We start from the raw sequence: 14184 nt of genomic DNA on the forward strand, positions 1-14184 counted from the left end.
AATCATAATCTGTGAAGCATAGCATAAAAGTGGAATCAAATATTATGAAACTCAAGCCAGTAGGGAGGCATAAGGATGGAGAAACTTCTTCCAAAGATCTGCAACCTATGGTTCTCAAGCCTAACAACAGCTTCAACAAGGACTCTACAAAGAACCCTCTAAGCCTTGCTCAAATGAAAGGAGTGGATTTTCCTCTTCCAAAACCTGATGAAGACAAGCTTTTGGGTAGAAGTATCATAAAGCTCAAAGAGAACATGGATGAGGCTGTAAGGAGGAACATGGCTGTTATCTTTAGAGAGGGAAAGAGCGTCTATGTGATGCAAGGACATCCCAAATTCTCAATAGCCAAGAGGGAAGAAACCAAGAGGTTGAAGGAAGAAGCCAAACAGCTAAAGGCTAACAAAAGAGCACAAACAAAGCTTGAAAAACAGCTAAAGTTAAGTCAGGCTGAAGAACAGAAAGAAATTGAAGACAAAGGTGAAGATAGAGCTATGGGGGACATGGTTGGTACTGAGATGGAGGAAAGAAGTAAGGAAGAATGGCAGAAAGGGAATAGAAAGAAGGTCAATGCAAAGAGAAAGATGGTAGATGAGACTGAAGAAAACCAATCAATATCCAAACCACTACCCTCTATTCCTGAACCCATTGTGCCTGACCCCTTCATAAACATTCATGGTGAACCAATCATCCCTAAGGAGGAACCAATTGATTGGGACACCATCAAATTGCCCACCCTCCTAACCTCTTTTACACCATCAAAGAAGCAGAAAAGAAGAATCAAATCAACACCCTCTAAAGCCTCAATCAAATTCACACAGAAGCCTAAGCCTAAACCTCAAACCTCTAAAGATGATTATGTTCACATCTGTGACATAAAAGAATTTTCAGACATTGAACTCTATCTGGATGAGCTGGAGGATGTAAGGGGAATAGCTGCCTACAGACAGCTACCAGAAAGACTAGTGTTCAAATACAAAGGAGCTGGGGAAAGAACATGGCCTCTTCACAGAATTCTGAATGAAGGCTACTCTACCTTGATTAGAGTCTACTCAGCCATACAAAAGGATTCTGGCTTTACCAGGACTGCCAGGACTGAGATTCTCAACAAGATTGCCAACATAAGGAAAACTTGGAGGGAGCCCAATGCCTTGCCTAGAACTTTACTCATTCAAGAGAGAGGTATTACAATTCACAAATCACCTCATTGGTTGATGGAGTTCAGAGACAACAAAGGAGTCAGAAGATTTTTCAGAATTGAAGATCAGCTAAAGATTGCCAGTAATGAAACTCTCAAGGATATGCAATCTAAGTTAGATATCAATGAAGAAGATGAAGCTGAATTCTACAGACAACTTCAACTTCAAATAGAGGAGAATGACAGGAGGCTAGGAAAGAAAACCAGGGATCAAAGGAAAAGAAAGTAATTTGCTCAGGCTAAAGGAGCACCCTTGGAAACAATGTATTTCTTCAATTTCATCTCAGCATATACACTTTTGTAGCACTTTTGAATTTATGCTTTGTTACAGTTTATATATTTGTTAAGTGTTTTGTTATCATCAAGCTAAACCCAAATTTATGCCTACAGTTCTAGTAGACGTAAATAGGGGGAGATTGTTAGGAATATGTGTATTAGTTTGATGATAAGTTAAGCAAAACACTTAAGTAGAAATCTAGTGTTTGTAGCCTCAACGGATAAGACCATCTTGGCTATCCGTTGAAGGAGTAGCCTTACTTAGCAATAAGTTTGGTATTGTAGCACATTTCACTCTCTGGTTTCTAGCTGTAATTCTTAGATGTTGTTAGGAAATAATCAGTCATGTTGACTACTAATGGATGTACAAATAGGAGGGCTAATTGTAAATATTTCATGCCTTGTAATTTTGTATAAGTGAAGAAGTGTCAACGGATATTGAAGACCTTCAACGGATAAGAAACAAAGCTTCAACGGATGTCTCTAATGCTTCAACGGATAAATATCCATCAACGGATAAGTGCTTCAACGGATAAAGCTTCAACTGCTAGAGCATCAACGGATAAAGCCATCAACGGATGAAAGCTTCAACGGATGCTCAGTCTCATAGTAGTTGATAGTGACAGTTAACAAAGCTGACAGAGGCACATGGATTGACAGAGATGTGGTAGCCTATTTCAGGAACAGCAGAAAAAGCAGCCGTTTTTAGTCTGGTTCAAAATGGAAAGTCAACAGATAATTCCATATTACACTGGATAAAAGTGGAATAGAAACAAGTGGAGAACTATTTTCTTATTGTACTTTATCTTTGTCTTCACTTGTAAACTTGGTGATATATAAACCAAGTAGTAGCTAGTAATTAGATGTGAATTTTCCCTGAGCTGTTTAGAAATATCAAGAGAGAAAATCATCTAGTTTGTACTAGGAAGCAGCTGTGATTTAATTTTAAATCACAGATTTTCTGAAATAACACATCTCTGGTGGAACAACAAATCCACCAGAAAAGTTTTTAAGTTCTTTGTGTTCATTACATTTGTGTTTGAATATATATATGTTTGCATCAGCTCCAAGCAATTCACACACATTTGATCACTCAAACACTTAGCCTTACAAACTGCTCAAAACTTGAAAAAGTTTTGAGATTTACATTCAACCCCCCTTCTGTAAATCTCATTGTTAGTCCACTGGGAATAACAAGTTTGTAGTGTACTGATTGTTTGTCATATTTTAGGCTCATATATATTCTGCAAAAGGTGGAGATTGTGCAGCTTTTATCTCTAATTATGATTCAAAGTCTGCTGCAAGAGTATTGTTCAATGATAAACACTATATATAATCTGCAAGGTGGAAATCTGCAAGGGGATGACTTGAGTACTAGAAATAGAAATATGGTTGATTTTACATATTAGTTATACTTTGTTTAGAATGATAAACATATTTGATATTAGTTGTACACATTGAGAATTTGTTGATCTTGAATTCAATTGAGTAATAATATATATGTATTGGTTGAGTTTTGAGAATTAAGTTTTTACAATATTGTGGTTAATACATTGTCTAATATTCGATGTTAATAAAGGGATATTAGCACATATAAATAAGGCAATAACATCAATTCAAAAATAAATACCTGATATCTATTTATCATATTAACATCGGTTATTTAAAAGACAGTCGATGTATATTGTTCAAATTGACATCGGTTATTTAGAAAACAATCGATGTCTATTGTTCAAATTAACATCGGTTCTTTGAATACAACCGATGTCTAATAGGTTATAGACATCGGTTTTTTATTTGTAATCGATGTTATTTTATAAATATTGCTTGTGTGTTATAGTTTTAAATAGGCCTAATTGTCCTAATATTATATTTCTGAACTTGACATTACACAATTATATAACATCAATATGAATTAGACATCAGAAATTTTCCAGAAACGATGTGTAATATTACATAGACATCGGTTTTTAACCGATGTCTATGAGAAAATACATTTAAGATCAGTCGCGAAGACATCATACATTTTTTACATAGACATCGGTTTTTAACCGATGTCTAAGGTCTTTTTTCTAGTAGTGGGAGACTTGTTCACCAAGTCTCCAAACCCTAGTTTGTAGGTTGCCAACACGTATATAAGGGGTCTCACCTTACATAGTAAAATTATAGTTTTTTGACTTGATCCTTGGCATAGAGTAAGGTACGTAGGCATCTTGTGAATACATATTTTCAGTCATGAAATATGAGAGCAGACAATAAGGGCCTTGAGCTCACGAACCCTAGTATTAATTACAATCTAGTTTTCTTACCATAACATTTGACGTCATTTGTGGGAAGAAGACATCAACCATGGTGAACATACGAAATAGAAACAACAAATCTGGTAAAACTCTGGTTGGAACTGTTGAAGTTATCTCGTCCACTGTTGAGATTTCGGCTCACTCAACCTACAATATTCAAGGAATCTTAGGGACGATAAATCTCATTCTCCCACCACCTCCTAGATCTCAACCTATCCCGATTCTAGGGACGATACCTCAAGACTCGATGTTCAACGCTCCTTTGGGGACACAATCTATTAGTTTTGAGTTGTCGACAGTGGTGCTTACCGGACCCGTGAATTGCACTTCTGGGATGCCACTGTATCCTAAGTTGGAGGGAGTAGGCTACAGCCACCACCACGATCACAACCATGGAATTACAACCACAACCATGGAACAATCCCAATTACATTAGAGGTTTGACTCCATACAATGAAGAACAAGATTTCTCCGGTCCCCATACGACTGAGAAGATCGACCAAAAAACTAATGAAGATGCTCATCACCCGAGGAGATGTAAGAGTAAGGATCCCGTTGGAGGAAGGCGCTGAAACCTGCAGGAGACACAATGGATGGAATCCCAAACTTTTGAGAAAAGAATTCCTGCTCATGAAGCAAAGATTCTGAAACTCAAAAGGGACATGGAAATCAGTCATGTCAGGAGGCCATCAAGGTCCAATAGGGTTGAAAGAGTTAGGGGAGCTACCCAAGTTATTGACTTAGAGAATACCCCAAGGAGAGGGATGTGGGATCCCCCTATGGTTGATCCCGCTGATTTATTGCCCCTTAAAGATCTAGACGACCCAACACCGCCGTTTACAGTGGAGATCATGAACACTCGTATCACTAGGAAGTTCAAGATGCCCACCATAAAATCAATGAGAGACGGGTGATCCAACAAATCACGTGAGAACCTTTTCCAATGCCCTACTACTGCATCTCGTCAATGACGCTATAAAGTGTCGGGTATTTCTTCAAACCTTAGCGGCATGGCTCAAAGATGGTACAACCGTCTACCCCCTAATTCGATAAGATCCTTCAGAGATCTAAGCCAGGCTTTCATTAAGAAATTTATCAGAGGAAGGGTGCATGAAAAAAGTTCGGCCTTTCTCATGAGCCTTGAGCAAGGAGCGAATGAGTCCTTGAGAGACTAACTGAATCGATTCACTAAGAAGGTCTTGAAAATTTCATATCTTGATGATAAGGTGGCCAAAATACCTGAGAGTATGCTGCAACTTCAAGATAGAGTTGGAAAACATATTAAGGCTAAAGAAGCCATGAAAAAGTAACCCATTCAGTTTGAATGGGAAAAGGACAAGAAGAGGAAGGGGTCATGAGTACCACGCAAAGTATAAATATCCTTGTTATGTAAGACATGGCTTAAGATAACAAGATTAAGTCATATTGACAATCCTAATAATTAGTTAACTTGTAATATTTTGTGTAATCTATAAATTTATTCATTGAGTCTGTAAAAATGATTAGAAGACTAGACTGAAATATTTTTCTATGAACAACCATCAAGCTAAAGAATAAAGCTCTGGAAGAAGATCAAGCCTAATCATGCCTCAGAATGAAGATACATAGCTTCAAGTAGAATACTGTTGTAGATTGAAAAATGTTCTAAGTCGGATATCGAGAAGTCACAAAGTAAGAAATATCGAAAAGTCATATCGAGAACTGTTCAAGCCTATATCGAAGTCATATCAAGAACCGTTCAAGCTTGTGTAGAAGTCATAAAGAGATGGAAGCTATAGAGAAGTCTTTACAAGCTACAGACATCTCTATCGCAAAGTCATACAGAGAAGTGAAATATCACAATGAGATCTAAACAAGTCTTTTCATATCACGATGTTGAGATATCGACAAGTCTTTTTGTATCACGATATGGAGTTATCGACAAGTATTTTTATATCACAATATGGAGTTATCGACAAGTCTTTTTATATTGCGATATGGAGTTGTCGACAAGTTATTTTAAATTGCCATGTGGAGTTATCGACAAGGCTTTTGTACTTGGAAGATCTCGATAACAGTTTCATTTACAGAATGTAATTATCAAGAAGATTCAAAATTACCAGTCAACAACCCATTTTATCACTAAAATGGAATGTCTACAAATACAGCTTGAAGAGTGTAAAGATCAAGGGTCAAGATGAACTGAACAAAGAAGTGTGGCAGTTCTGAAAGATTATATGCAGATTTGTAGTTCCTAGAATAGAAATAGACAAAAGAGCTTTCAAAATTGTGTTAGTCTATTTTAGTTCTATTCATATAAACTGTGCATGTTGTTCTGTAAAGCATGTCACAGGTCCTTTGTCTAGAAGTAACAAAAATAGTTTAGATCTCTTTATATTTCTCTCAAGTAGAATCTAAGTTTTTAATATTTAACAACTTAGATTTGTAGCACACCTCAGTTGATTTTGAATAAGATCAAGTGAGTTTTGATAATTTTTTTTGTCTGTCCTTTACATTTAATTAATTATCACTATAAATGTACTTAAGTTGTTGAGTTCACCAAGTTAAAACACTTAACTTGATTTACTTGAAAAAGTTTTTAAGAAAAATCAAGAAACACACAATCACCCCCCCTTCTGTGTGCATTTCATACTTAACAAGTGGTATCCGAGCAAAATCTGAAAGTAAACATATTAGATTTTGGAAATATGAGTGCACAAAAGCTTAGCAGTATCAAGATACCTATCTTTGACAAAGAGGAACTACACACTGTGGAAGAAAAAGATGATGTTGTTCATCAAGATGGCTCATCCACTGTACCCTGAGATTATAAGACATGGACCTTTTGATCTCATGGTGAGGGTACCTGAAACAACTCAATGTGATGTTGTTATTCCAGCTCAGTATATTTTAAAAGATCCAATTATGTACACTAAGCCAGAGAAAGAGATTATCTCACTAGAAAGTGGCCCCTAACTCATCTTGATTGTAGATTCTATGTAAAGGTACTAAAGAGATGAGATCAAACCAAAGATAAATTTTGGTCTCACAATATGAGTATTTTATGGCTAAACCAAAGAAAGGCATTGCTGAAGAGTTTGAGAGATTTAGTAAGCTGATAAATAGCTTGTAGTTACATGAAAGATTATATGAGATCGATGATAAACTTGAAATTTTTACTCACTTTTCCTGATCACTTAGAAATTGCAGTTTTTTAGTATTTGGGAGCCACACATACTTAGGATTTCCTATTAAGCACGCCATAGAGGGATTAAGATAGCATATGATGCCTATGGAGTATCAGATGATATGAGGTACAGGCTCATGATTCCTTTATTTTCAAATGGGGCTCAGTGTCCCTTGTGCGCGTATCGAATGGATGTATTTCGAGACCATATTGTTCATTATAAAAAATAAACAGGGTTTAAATATCGACATGACTTGGTAAGATATGTGCTATATGATGTATTATGGAGAGCTAGGATTCCAGCTAAAAAGGAAGCAAATGTTAACTTTCTTACTCCTCCCGGTGAAGTTAGATCAACTCTTAGACCAGCTGATGTGTTAGTTTACAGTTGAAATAAAGGAAACATACTTGTGTTGATTTAACAAGAGTTTCTTCTTTCAGTGGATTTAGGAATGGACCATTTGTAGTTGGTCAGATGGCTACAAACGCAGGTGAGGCAAAAGTGCGTAAATATGATAAGACATGCAAAGATAATCAACACTGTTTATGCCTTTTGCTTTTGATACATATAGATTCTTGGCATCTGATGTTGTTCAGTTTCTTAGGAGAGTGTAGAAGATCATGAATAAAAAAATTATGACTGTAGGCTTGGCTGAATTTTCGTGGGATTGGATTTGCTATTCAACGAGGTATTGCGGCGTAACTTGTTGTTCGCTTACCTCGTACACTTGTATAAACTTTTTATTATCCCATAAATAAATAAAAACTCTTCATAAGGAAGTAATGGACCTAGGAAGAATGACATTGTAGGTTTTTTATGGGATCTTAAAAACCTATGAACTTGAGATGTTGCAGAAAAAGTCATTGAAGCTAAATCAAGGACATGTAGTTGATGTGTCACATGCCTTAATAGAAAATGACCAAAAGGTGATTGAAAATGAAATTGAATCTCAAATTCAATTTTTACATCCTATTGAGGAAAAATTTAAGTAACCTCAAAAACAAGTTATCTTGGAAGTAAGAGAGGAAGAATTTTACACTCTTGACGAGTTGGATGAAATGGATCAATCCATGGCCTACCTAGTAAGAAAATTTTCTAAAATAAAGTTCAAGAAATTCGGGTACTTTAAGGGTAAAGGTCAATACTCCTACAACAGTAGTTAAAAAGGAAAATCTCATATGAACACCTCAAACATAACTAGAAAAAGTGGTTAGAAATCAGGATCTGTGGATAGGTCTAAAATTAGATGCTATAATTGTGATGAACTTGGTCACTTTACCACATAATGCAGGAAGCCAAAGAAGATGAAGAAAGACAAGACATACTTGGAGCTTGAAGCTAAGTATGAGGCTCTTTGGAAAAAGCAACAGGGAAAGGCTTATATTGTAGAGGGAAAAAGTTGGGATGACACATATGATGAAAATAAAGATGAACAATATGGAAATTATGCACTCAAGGAAAAAGAGGAAGGAGAATCATCTGCATCAAAAATTTAGGTACCCATATTAACCACTATTGATTTGAATGCCTCTCAATATAAAGAAACTGTTGAAAAGATGAACACATAAATTTTCCACAATCACACAACTATGGTGGCTACCACTGAAGAAATGAACAAAATATTTAAGTTCAATGAGGAACTGGAAAAAGAGAAATTAGAGCTAGAACTGCAGCATGTGAGCCTAGATTCTGTTAAGCAAGAAAATGAATATCTAAAATAAAAGCTAAAATGTGCAGTGGAGATAGAGGTTGTTCTAAGAGAAAAGGTTGAGAAAAATAAACTTAAAATTAAGGCATTTAAGAATGCATCTGAATTAGTTGGCCTCTATCATGAAAAGAACAAACCTTGTGCTAGTGTGGCAATTGGAATGAACCCTGAGGATAATCCACCTCTCAAGAAAAATCAAACTAATAAAAGGTAAGGAGAAATTGAACAAGGGAGTTCCTGATGTGTTACAAAAAGTGGATGCACCCTTGTTCAAAGCCTCAAAGGTGGACTTTAGTGAAGAGGAGCTCATCATTAAGAAAGAAATTACAGATGAGGATGAAAGCAAAGAAAATGTTAGTTCAACTATCCATAATAAATGTGAAAAGAAGCTTGTGACTAGTCATGTCCTCAAGACTCCTAAAAATAAAGTAAAGGGTGAAGGCACAAGAAAGAAAAAGAAAAATAGGAATGGAAAGATTGGAGTAAATAAAAGCAATAATTATGCTTATGTTGCAGATGCCCCTAGAAAACAATGTCAAAAATGCGGCTCCACAAATCATTTAACTCATCTTTGTAAAACGAATATTAGTGTGCCCAATCATATGGAATACAAATACAATGAAGCATAAACTGATGAACTCTATTCTTTTTGTGATAAGTTTGACTACATTCCCTGCAACATGAAGGTCGTGACTGATTGTAATAAACTAGGAAAAGATCTAAAGGAAATTAACCTTGGATCTGAGGTCAAAAATGAGAATGCTAATCAACTTAAGAAAAATATTTCTTTTGATAACTCAAGCTCTACTCTTGTTAACTCTGCAAAGAAGAAAAATATGCCCAACACAGTTTGGATAGCTAAAAATACTTGAAACTCATTGTGCGCAGGGCAAGAAGAATAAAGTCACGTGGGTCAATGATAGTGGTTGTTCCAGACACATGACAGGTGATAGAGCCCTGATATTACAGTTTGAGTAGATGATTGGTCCATTAGTGACCTTTGGAGACAACAACAAGGGATTCACAATGGGATATGACAATTTGAATTGTGGTAATGTTGTCTTTCAAGATGTGGCACTAATTGGAGGACTTGAGGTTAATCTTTTAAGTGTCAGCCAATTCACAAGAGGATTCAAGGTGAATTTTGAGAGAGAAGATTGTTCAATTTCAAATAGAAAGACTATTGAAATTGCTCCCAAAGGAGTAAGAAAAGGAAGCCTGTTTTTTGCAGACATGAACTCAGCAGACAAGGACAAGGAGTGTTATTTCTACATCAAAGCATCAAATGAACAATGCTAGTTTTGGCACAAAAAGCTCTCTCACCTAAAATTCAAGGCAATCAACACTCTAGTAAAAAGAGAATTGGTGAGAGACATGCATTCATTGGACTTTTTTCAAGATGGGGTATGGGGATGCTTGTCAAAAAGGAAAGATGAAAAGGTCAAGTCACAAAAGTAAGACTGTAAACTCTATCAATGCTCCTCAACAACTTATCCACATGGATTTATTTGGTCATATGAATATCATGTTCATTGCCAAGAAAAGATATACATTAGTAATGGTGGATGACTACTCAAGATATACTTGGGTGAAATTTATGCATTCTAAATATGAGACTCCATACATTACTATTGAACACATTAAGAATATTGAGAATCAGGCTGAAGATCACAATTCTGTAAAAAGAATGAGAAGTGACAATGGAACTGAATTCATAAATGTCATACTAAATAGTTTCTGTAAAGACAAGGGCATCACTCATGAACTTTTAGCTCCAAGAAAACCTCAAAAAAATGGTATAGTTAAAAGGAAAAACAGAACTCTAGTTCAAGCTGCAAGGATAATGTTGCAGGATGCTAAGTTGCCAACAAGCTTTTCGGAAGAAGTTGTTAACACAATATGTTATATTCGGAACAGATACTTGGTACACAAAAGCATTGGAAAGTCACCTTCTCAATCATGTCTGGAAAAAAGCATACAGTTAAACACCTTCATGTGTTTGGAAGCAAATGTTTTGTGTTAAAGGACAACTCAGAATATGTTGGAAAATTTGACTCTAAAGTATTTGAAGCTATCTTTATTGGTTACTCCTTGGAAAGGACTACATACAGGGTCTCTGTGCTAGAGCAAAGAAAGATTAAGTTATATTATGTCTCAAAATAAGACTAAGAAAACTGAGGAAGCCTTGTTTGATCTGATTAGATAACTGCAATGTAAGAAGAATTGAATCAGTTTAAGAGAAACAAAGTATGGGAGCTGGTTCATGCACCAAGAAATTGAAGTGTTATTGGAACAAAGTGGGTGTACAGGAACAAGATGGATGGAAATAGTATTGTTACTAGAAACAAGGCAAGGCTGGTTCCTAAAGGCTACTCATATGATGAAGGAATTGACTATGATGAAATGTCACACCCCCAACTTAAACAGCAAAATAAATATAGCTATTACATCATTTTAATGAAGAATACACAACCAAATCCAAGATCTTATAGTTTAGGGTTTGGAACAGCCCAACACTACCAACTATTACATCTGATTACAAATACCGAGTCCTCACACAACTATTATTACTTATTCTACCTGAGCTCGAACATAAGCATCAGCATCACAGGTCTTACGGGCAGTCTGCTTGAATCTAACCATAGCTGCTAGCTGTAATATCAGGGTAAAGCAAGGAGTGAGCCAAATGCTCAACAAGTGTTAACAGTACGACACAAAACATAAATTGAGATATACTTTTAAGAATGACAATGGAAAGACATAACCAAAGGTAACGAGAGATAAAACTATGTGAGATGACATCATTTTGCTTGTATCAAATCAATTTTAAAATCATGTCTTAATCAAAATCATTTTATGACGCTACAGATTACAGCCGGTGATCAGCCGCGAAGTAATCCCGAACCTCGCTGGGTTCTAAAACATTAATGGGAATCCCTAGGCAACTTTTAAGCCTAATATAAGTGTGAAAAAGACTCGCGTATCAGTCCAGATCCACTAATCAAAGAAAACATTTATCCCCCTTTGGGACTGAAAAACCCATATTTTATTTATTTCAAAAACTGATGCCGAATTATGACAAAATCTCTTTTTACAGTATACATTCTTATTAAAGGATTATAGATCAACCCGAAACACGGGAAATATGGTACTAATCTCAGAGCCATGATTCACAAAACTAAACTCTATTAGGGTAACTGAATGGTTTTCATGTATCAAAGTTTGGACAAGGGAATTTAGTGAGGCTATTGGATATCATGAAAGGAAGTGCCAAATTGGGCTTAAAACAATGGTTTCTCATCAAGGTTCAAGTGCTGGATCATCAAGAATGTAAGCTTCATGAATACTAAGGGTGTTAAGGTATGAAGAAATGATTTTTAGCTTAGGATATATCAGAATTGACAAGCTTTAGGATAAGAAAGAGGGGTATCAATCAATTAGGGACAACTTTGATAAATATCTGGCTTTCAGGTATCAAGGTAAGGTTCTATAGGGGTTCAAGTATCAGGATGAGATATCAATACTTAGGAATCATCAGCATGTTAATCAAGAGGATCAATCAAGTAATATAACAACTCTTTATTTTATCATGGCATTTAACTATCATGAAAAAAACTTTTGAACTACTTGTAATAGATACTCGAGGGTTCATGGCATTTCTATATAATTCAAAGATAAGCGAGAGATAAGCTTGATTTAAACATATCAAAATGACTCAGGATGATTGCATCGATATATATGAACTGTTTATAGTAGATATGAAGGTCAAGTTGAATCACTTGCCTTGAGATAGGCTGGTCTGGTCTGACTGGTAGGAGCAACTGGAGCTTCACTCGAATTTTATGGCAAGTTTTCCCCTCGTCTCGAGATCCTACATAAATAATAATCCTCATTATAATATATTCTCACTAACTTAACCTATTTACAACTTGAAATTAAAGACGGATGGCACTTAGGCCTATACCCACTTAATTTATATTCACTTTTATATTTCAAATGTACACACGTAGCCACATATTCACATATCATATATTAACACCAAATAAAACCATATATACCATAATGCAACACTAGGCTTGGATGATCTCGACTCACCACTTAAGTCACTTGGTCGCTAAACTAGACAAAGTCTTCAAATTTTGGCTCCCTAACTCGATGTGCCTTTCCTAAATTATCCAAAACCTATTGACCCTCACTTCTGCCTTTTGCTCTACTGACCGTATACCATCTTACAACTATGGTGGTCGACCTAATACTCACTTCTAAATGTTCTAAAACTATGTGATAAGTGATAGTGCTCACTGGTTCAAATTTCAGAATGACAACTATAGTTTCTTGAGTGCATTAGGCACTCTTAAACTACAAGTTTTCCTTCAAAACTTTTACACAAGACTCTCCTGACCTAAGGGCATCTCACAATCTTGATGTGGCTCAAGGGCCTGGCTTGGGCCTTCTTGGGCCTAAACTAAAAGTGCAAGGTTCCCCTGCTTTTCTGGGCAGAAAACGCCCTGACTTGAATTAACTTGTGACACATGGTTCTAACTCATATCCTATGAACTATGGTTGGAAAAACTTCTCTGACACTCCCTCTAACTAAGGCCCAATTGGGCCTAATGAGGGCCTACCCATGACATGGTCAAATCTCCCTATTTCTAATTTGCAACAAAACTGTCCCCTGCGGGACAGATTTTGTTATTCTACTTGTGCACCTAACCAAAAGACATGCAAACCTCCAACCAACTCCTAAAACCTTTTGTATACTCCCAATACTAACTTCTGGTGGCTTGGGCCTCAAAGTGCACATCAATGACATGGTCAAAACTCACTCTAAACCTCAGGGTACTAAACTGATTTTCTGCAGAAACTATAACTCTCATTTTCCAAGGTTTTGACTTGACAAACTCAACTAACAACAACTCAATACTTAAACCAAGACTTATGCATGGTAATCTACTGAACTAACTCCCTTATTCTCAAAATAACCTTGGGTGAGATCATCCATGCCTAAAAACAACAACATGCAACTAAATATATAACATGTAACTCATGGAAAGCACATAACAAGATTTTGGCTAGGCATAAAGTTTTAAATGCTTGCAAAAATCGACTTGCACCTAATACTCATCCTTAATAATCATGAAATATAACTTCTTTTAAGTATTAATAAGAAATTTATCATGGAAACAATCTATTTTAAGCACACCTATTTCACATTTATAGATTTTTAAACATAACAACATGATTTCGAAAAGAATAGCATGCAAAACATGGTTGATCATCATTTTAATGTCTTAAAACTAGCATGCATGGCTAAACATAAATATATAATGAAATTTCAGTAGCATGCAAAGGATTTTAAAGCATGATATCTCCATAAAATACTTAGTTAGCACATATACATAATATATCTCATAGAGAGCTCTTGAATTCACAAGAATCAAGAGTTTCTCTTTGGAGATCACATAAGAACTACACATGCATCCATGGAACTTCAACTTCCAAGTCTCAAAACACTTGGAAAGGATATAAGATGAATGT

This window comes from Apium graveolens, chromosome 2, assembly GCF_009905375.1.
Source record: "Apium graveolens cultivar Ventura chromosome 2, ASM990537v1, whole genome shotgun sequence".
NCBI classification, from domain to species: domain Eukaryota; kingdom Viridiplantae; phylum Streptophyta; class Magnoliopsida; order Apiales; family Apiaceae; genus Apium; species Apium graveolens.